We start from the raw sequence: 8,808 nt of genomic DNA on the forward strand, positions 1-8,808 counted from the left end.
ATCATCACTCCTTGTCCCTACCGGCAGAAGAGAACAAGCCTCATCTTCCTCTACTAGGATAATGCCATACCCAGTCCTATGCACAGGCAGTGAAGGTAAGAAGTAACTGTGACTAATAGGAACTCCAAAGGTGTCATCTCCATTGGTTTTTCACAATTTCCAATATTCCACCTTTTGTACTTCATTTCACTGGGTCACAGCATTGAATATCCCATTTAAAAATGCAAGTCATCCTGGTCAGAGAGTAAGGGAAGAAGATGAGCTGTCATCAGTCTTCAATACTTCATGGTGAATTTGTTTATCACCATGATCCCAGCTTAACAGTATGATGCAGGGAGTGTTTGAGGCAGAACGTGAAGGAGTGTAGGAGCCAGGGTTAACGGAAACCCTGCGGAATTTGTTGGGAGCAACTGGCCTCAGAGTGGCGTCGGCAGTAAACTGTGGAGACTGCTATCTGCTTAACTGGAGGACAGTCTGAGAGGGAGAGAATGTTTTTTAAGCCCCAAGGTCTTGTTAGCTATCTTTTGTATGTAGAGAGTAATATACTGATAAGTAGGCACTCTGTTTTTTCACGAAATGTATGCCTGCTTTTAGTCACCTAAACCCTGCAGTATATAAGCAGGAACTAGTTAAGAATAAAGTTGTCTGTTGTCTGTTATGGCTAAGCTTCAGACCCCCTGAACCCATCTGTCTCTTTCTTTCTTTCTGTCTCTCTTTCTTTCTCTCTCTTTCTCTCTTTCTTTCTTTCTTTCTTTCTTTCTTTCTTTCTTTCTTTCTTTCTTTCTTTCTTTCTTTCTTTCTTTCTTTCTCTCTCTCTCTCTCTCTTTCTCTCTCTCTCTCTCTCTCTCTTTCTGTCTTTCTTTCTCTCTTTCTTTCTTTCTCTCTCTCTCTCTCTGTCTTTCTGTCTTTCTGTCTCTCTCTCTCTCTTTCTTTCTCTCTCTCTCTCTCTCTCTCTCTCTCTCTCTCTCTCTCTCTCTCTCTCTCTCTCTCTCTTTCTCATCATTCCTTAATACCATTCAAGCTCTGTTTCATAGGAAGCAACATCTGGCACCCAACGTGGGGCTCAAAGAAGAAAAAGAAGACTCCAAAACAATATTAAGGAACCAAGGAAAAGTCTCCATTAGAGGGATGTGTGTCCAGCCGATAGAAGAGGACTCGAGTCATATTGGTAAAGTAAGCATTTTCCTTGGAGCATCAGGGTAACGGGTAATCACAATAGGCGGCTGGAGGAGTATGTGTGTGTATGGAAAACATTGTTAGAAGCTACTGGGGTGCCTGTTAAAACATCTGAATTATTAAGCTTATTTGATCTCATTCAAGAGCATTGTTACTGGTTTCAACCTTAAGGCCGTAATGTTTTAAGTTATGGAAATTAGTTATGAAGGCTTTGCAGCGAACATAACAAAATGGGGAAGATATTCCTGTTTCTATCTGGTCATTGTGTTCAGTCAGCCAATGAACCACCTAACCCATGCTTTCTCTTAAACTCTAAGTTGTACTTTTTCTCAAATCTCCCACTGTCCCTTCTAACTGTGTTTGGACAGTTGCTTCAGCTGGACTTGACAATTGGTGCCCAGACAGGGATCTGATAGGGGAACTCTTAAAGCAAAAAGTGAGGAGACGCTCCAGGGAAATCCACTACCAATACTACAAATGAGCCTTTGTGGGTTGAGCAGTGGCCCTTATATATAGAAAAGTTAGAGTCTCTAACTCAGTTAGTTCAAGAACAGTTTAAAGCGGGACATATAGAAAAATCTCATAGTCCCTGGAATTCTCCAGTATTTATTATAAAAAAGAAATCAAGGAATGGGAGAATGTTAACTGATTTGATAAAAGTTAATGCTGTAATTCAACCTATAGAGTCATTACAGCCTGACTTGCCCACACCAGTTATAATTCCTAAAAACTGCTCTATTATTATAATAGATTTTAAAAATTGCTTCTTTACCATACCTTTGGCAGAGCAAGATTAAAGAAAAATTAATTTCTGAGCTTGTTCTTAATGAGCTGCCTTTATATAAAAATTCATATACACCTGAGTCAGAAAATATCCCACAAAAATAATGCCATGCCGAACAGAAGTCAGTACTCATTAATGGATCCTATAAAATTATAACAGATTGGTCCCCTAAAAGGTATGTAATTCAGGATTGTAGTTCTGACTCAAAGTGTTCTGTTAAATTACCTTGGTTTAATCTAAATAATTATTCTACTGAAATTTATACCAATGCTACAAATAAAATCTTGTGACAAGGAATGGGAATGGCAGCCCCATCTCCTTTTGTTAACTTAGATCCTCGACAAACAGGAATTTAGAAACTGACCGTGAGTTTAGCTCCTATTCATATTTAAAAAGGAAATATATTTTCAGAACTTTAAAACTGAAAATTCTTGTTAAAAACTGTATGTTGAAGTTTCAAATATGCATTACCTAAAGTATTTTAAGTATTTAACATTATTTTAACAAATTTAATTGATGATAATTATATGTGGTAAAATATTTGTTTAAAATAATGATTTAAGTATGAAAAATATGAAAGATGTATTTTTATTAATAGGAAAACAATAAAAAACATTTTATCTTAAGATAAAATGAATAACTTACAAAACGAGAAAAATATAGGACAAAGCCTAGACTAATATAATAATTGCTAAGAGTTTGTAAAAATGGAAATTACGGTCAAAATCAAGAAAGATTTAATGAGTCTAAAATGACAACGTTTTCTTGGACTGTTAGCCTGTTCTAATGAAAAGATATAAAAAAATTTTTTTTCTAAATAATCAGTGTAAAAAGCAAAGAGTCTGTGTTTTATCAAAAGTAACTTATGTTAACTTTTATCATGTCGTTATCTGTATAAAAAATACTGATTTTTCTCCTAAGTATCATTATACTGGCAAAAAACTGTTTCTTTTCTTGCCCTAAACCAGGTGGCTTAATCTATTAACCTAAGTAATATTGCTGTAAATGAATCTATTACTGGCTAAATAGTATTTAAATCATATAAATACCTAAATTCCTTCAAGCCAAAATATTTTAATGCTTTGTTCAGTGTTTATATAAACTACATATGTATAAACTAAATTTATCCCAAAATAACCATGGCTTATGTTGGGAGCAAATCAAATTTAAGGGCTGAATACAAGAAAAAATATACTTGTGGAGTCTGTTCTGTTCACCTGATGTTGCTATCACATAATCTTGGTAAGAAACAATTAAAACGTGCACTCTAGCTGGGAGGACTGGCTATCCTACCAGAAGGAGGTGTACTTTAATAAAGATATTTAGGTCCCAGGAAGCTCCTCTGGGTCCCTAGCCAGTTCCCAGAGGACCTAACTGGGCCCGGTCATGTAAGCAAACTGGAATTTGACCACTTTTAAGGGAAAATATCATAAAAACTGCATACAATAAATTTAAAATTACAAAAAATGCACAGCCAAATATTAAAAATCCTCATTTCTGCATTCTTTTTCAATCAATCCAATGAATCCATTTTACAAAATCCAGTCATTTACTATAGGTACATGTTACTATTGACACTCTGCTTTCACTTTTGCTACCTGCCAATTTAGGGATTCTAAATTATATGTTACAGAACCTGTTTGATACTTTACAAGAAATTCTGATTTATTAAGCAAAAGGCAGTTAACAGCTGCAGCTGAACAAGAATTACAATTAGTTGAACAATGCGTCCAGGAAGGACAGCTTATTCAAATAGATCTAGAGAAGCCTGTTGATTTTATTATTTTCTTTACCTTGCAATCTCCCACAGGCCTATTTTGGCAAGATGGTGTTTTAGAATAGATTTTTTTACCAAACAATCAACAAAAATGTTTAAATACGTATTTGCAAAAAATCATTTCTTTAATAACCAAAGGTCACCAAAGATATCAATTAAGAAGTCACGATCCTAATCACATAGTGTGTGATCTCACAAAGGAAGAGGTTCAAAGTCTATTTATCTTCAATAGCTCTTGGCAAATAGCATTAAGTAATTTTAAAGGACAAATTGATAATCATTTACCTGTGTCAAAACTTTTATAATTTCTTAATCATAATGATGAATATGCAACTATGTGATGATGTTGTGAATTACTGATTATATATATAGGATGGAATAATGACATGTTAGAAATGTTTTTGTTCATTTGTTAAATTTTTTTTTAAATAAATAAATAAATAGGGCGGGCCACGGTGGCTCAGCAGGTAAGAATGTTTAGCCTGCCAAGCCTGAGGACCCGGGTTCGATTCCCGGTGCCTGCCCATGTAATAAATAAATAAATAAATAAATAAATAAAACTTTTACAATTTCTAAAAAGAGCACAATGTATTTTGCCTAAAATAGTTAGTGCCTCCCCACTAGAGAGAGCCATTACCATCTTTACTAATAGTAGCAATAATAGGCAGGCTGCATGTGTCACCCCAAGAAAAAACAAAAAATAAAAAACACCTTATACCTGAGCCCAGTGCACTGAATTAGCAGCTATAATTCAAATATTAAAAAATTTTCCGCACTCTCTTAAAATTGTTTCTGATCCTGAGTATGTCTGCCAAACAGTTACTCACATTAAAAAAGCTTCTTTATTTAAAGGAAATGAATTGTCCCAAATGTTTTTACATTTACAAACATTAGTCAAAAGTCAAATTACTCCTCTTTTTATCATGCATATAAGAGCTCATACTAATCTTGAAGGTCTTTGTCATTACAAAATCATCAAGCAGATACTCTTGTGGGAATAATTCAGGATCCCACAACATTTCACAAATTGACTCATTAATAGCAAAGGGCTGAGAAAGAAATTTCCATCTTTATCTAAACAGCAAGCTCAAGAAGATGTTAAGACTTGTCCAACATGTGGAGGTTTAAATGCACTCCCATTTGCATCAGAGGTTAATCCTCGAGGTCAAAAAGCAAATAAATTATGGCAAATGGATGTTACTCATATTTCACATTTTGGTAAGATGCAATATGTGTACATGCTATTATAAACACCTTTTCTCATTTCATCTGGGCTACGGCACAATCTGGAGAATGTTTCTGTCATGATTAATCAAATTTACTTAATGCTTTTGCTGTTATGGGATGCCCTCAATCTAATAAAATGGACAATGGTCCTGTTTATATAAGAAAGCAATTTCACAAATTTTATACTACTTTTCATATTACTCATATCAGGAATTCTGCATAATCGCTCTGGGCAATAAATTATTGAATGAACAAACCAGACGCTAAAGTCCATGCTTATAAAATAAAAAGGGGGAGATGATGATCAGGAGGATGATGTTGTGAAAATAAGTACACCTAAAGATCAATTAGCAAAAGCACTGTTTACTTTAAATTTTTTAAACATTTATGATAATTCATCACAGACTCCCGCAGAACATTTTAGTAATTTGGAAAAGAATAGTGTTATGACTCAAACAGAACTGCAGATGCAGCCAATCTATTGCAAAGATGTTAAGGATGATCTATGGAAACCAGGCATGATAAAGGTGTGGGTAGGGGATTTGCTCTCATCATTACAGGTGATGGAACCTCGGTTTGGATTCCCTCGAAGAGAATAAAACCCAGACATGTCGACCCGGATGAAAATAACTAAATGGGTAATGTATATTATAGGACATATAACTTTAATTGCTGAAGGACAGGGACATAATTATACTTATTGGGTTTATATTCCTAACCCACCTCTGCTGTGGGCCCTAACATGGGCAGATCCAACTTTACCAAAATATCTGAATACTAGTTTAGGATTTCCAGGTCCAGTAGATTCAAGGCTTCCAAAACTACTTAAGGAAGAAGGAAAAATGGTATCAAATTTAACTCTTCCATTTTTAGAAAGACCCATATGCATAGGCAATGAATTACCATGTATGGCAATAAGTAATCGAACTACATGGTTTAAGACTCAGAATGATTCTCATAATTACCCATATGTATATCCCTCTTTCAAATCTATGGAATCAAATAATACTTGCCTGTTAGATGGGAAAGAAAGTAGGAATGGATGGCAGTTATGTCATATGGATTGAGCAGTTATCATAATTAATGATTCCTGTGGAATTGTAAGAGATGCACCCCCTGTGGGGCCTCCCATCTCTAACTTGAAGATAACTGAGACTATATGGACAGGCAAGCTAAATCAGAGCTTAATACAGAGAGGACGATTTGTGCCAAATCCATGGGATGATAAATATAACATTAATCAGAGAAATTTATGGAAAATTTTCCTAGGACCGGGATGAATTTTTATAGCAAATTCTAATAACTATAACTTCTCTTCAAATAGCAGCCATAAACATTATTTGCAAATATGTACTAGAGATCCATATGTATTTGTTAAAAGTCATATGCATATAAGAAATAAAACTTTTAATTGTGAGAATTGTTCTCTATTCACTTGTCTCCAAGCATTTATGTTGAAGGAAAATGAGACGATTATAGCAGCAAGGAGAAGAGGTGTTTGGCTGCCGGTGCAGATGTCAAGATCTTTGCAATCCTCTCCAGAAACACAGATCCTGATCCATTGGCAAAAGAATATCTGAAATTGGACTCATTATTGCAGCTGTTATTAAAATCATTGGAATTATCACAGTGACTGTGGTCGCTGGAACTGCATTGCATCAAACTCTACAGATGCAACATTATGTTAAAGGATGGCATAAAAACACCAGTGAACTGTGGCATAGTCAATCTCATATTGATGAGCAAATTAATAATAGACTAAATAATATAGAGACAACATTGGTTCATATTGGAGACCAAATGTATAATTTACATTTTTTACGAAGTTTAAAATGTGACTGGAATGAGAGCAATTTTTGTATTACCCCTTTAAGATATAATCATTCTGAAATAGAATGGGAAAAGATAAAGAGGCATCTTTTGGGGCATTCAGATAGTTTAAGTCTTGATATTTTAAAATTACAAAAGCGGGTTTTAGATATATCTCAAAGTAATTTACATATAACTAACAGAGATGATGTTATACAATCACTTGCCCAAGAGCTAAAAATTCTTAATCCTACTTACTGGTGGAAATCACATCATTTTTTGACTACTATAGACTTAGGTTTGGGGCTGTTTATACTCTTTCTCTTCCTCCTCAGCTGTGTTAAAAAACAAGTGTTCAAAGTAGCAAGCTGCACCACTAAGCAGAGCTGTGCTAACACTGTGATTCTGGCAAAAGCCCTTGGCTCCTTCCCAAATCAAAGTCAGAGAGCTTGACTGGTAGCCAATGACAGGTAAGACCCTAACTTCAGAGCCTAAGGGCAACCTAAGACAGGCACAGCCACCCTGACTTATAAAATAAAATGGGGGAAATGTAAGAGCCAGGGTTAATGGAAAACCTGCAGAATTTGTTGGGAGCAAATTCCAACAAATAGGTCCAATACTGACGCAACTGAGCTGAGAGATATACAGGTAGATAACAGACACTAGGCATGTAGTTTAAACTGCTGGATCAAACTTGGCCTGAAGCTAGAAGTACCTTTGGATATCTCAATTTCGTGAGCCAATAAATCCCCTTTATTGTTTAAGTTCAGTTTGAATTGGGTTTTCTTTGCTTGAAACCAAAGGATTCCTAAGTGATGTGTTGAGAAAATCCCAGGAGAGTGGGAAAAGCTTGATGAAGTTGGACTGAAGTATTTTTATGGGGTTAACCTGGGACAAGCCAAATGGAATTAGCCTGGGAAGAGCCCGTTGGGCTTACTCTGGTATATTTTGAGCAGTGGGCTTGACTGGAAAGAGGAGTCTGAAGTAGGATTAGCCTGGGTAGAGCTCCTGGAAAGGGGAAAAAGCAGCAATCTGGGTATAGACAAGGTGAGGTGCATAGTTCTCAGGAGCAGCAAATATCTGAGATATCATGAAACTGAATTGAAGGAACTTATCAGGAAACTGCAGTTTTGAGAGAATGGCTTAAACAGGGCCTCCACAGAGGGCTAAAGAGTCAACTTTGTCTTCTAGGCTGCAGAGAGCCATGGGAGGGTTCTGAAGGAGAGGGAGAAGGGCATCAGAGGTGTATTTCAGGAAGAGCATCCCTTCTGTGTGCATTCAGTGCTCTGGCCCAGCAGGGGTGGAAATCAGAAAGGAAGCTGATGTGCTGGTTCTGGTGGGATGCAACAGTGCAAGAAGGGAGGAGGCAGAGGGGATGACCCTGGACTGGCCTGGTGTTGAAGGGATCAGGAGCCCAGCCTTTGTTGGCATCCAGGGAGAGGAAGGACAAGGAGCAGAATGGACATTGCTTGTGGCCTCAGATTTCCTACACACACCATCTCTTGCCAGACACATGGTCCATTGGCATACACCCTTCACCCAACTCCCTGGCTGAAATTTAGCAGCCATCCAGACTTCTAGGACAAAGGGTAATTCACCATGTGGCTAGAGTCAGAGGCTAGATAGCGACCAAGTTCCAGTTTCTGATCCTACCTCACCCCTGTGCACCTAGCTTTGCATTGTGAGTATGGGAAGCCAAAATGTGCCACCCTGAAGTTTCAACCCACAGGTCTTAGGTCTGCCCTCAAGGACCCATTAGAAAACTTCAACTGAGCTTAGCACTAACTCCCAACCCACGAGTTTGCTGGAACAGGCTGGCACTGATTTGCAAGAGTTGACTGTGGGCATCTCTCCCCAAAGCTTGGTTCAGTGACATCACCTTGGTAGCTTGAAATTGACCATGATGGGATTGTTTACACCATAGAAATTGGCAGATGCTACAAATCAAGGCTTTTTCTCCCTGGAAAGCCAGTTGTTAAGCATTTACAAGCATACTGTCCCAACTCCCAGGCTGTAAAGAAAGCAGCTCTCCTTG

This window comes from Tamandua tetradactyla, chromosome 2 (genome assembly GCF_023851605.1).
Source record: "Tamandua tetradactyla isolate mTamTet1 chromosome 2, mTamTet1.pri, whole genome shotgun sequence".
NCBI classification, from domain to species: domain Eukaryota; kingdom Metazoa; phylum Chordata; class Mammalia; order Pilosa; family Myrmecophagidae; genus Tamandua; species Tamandua tetradactyla.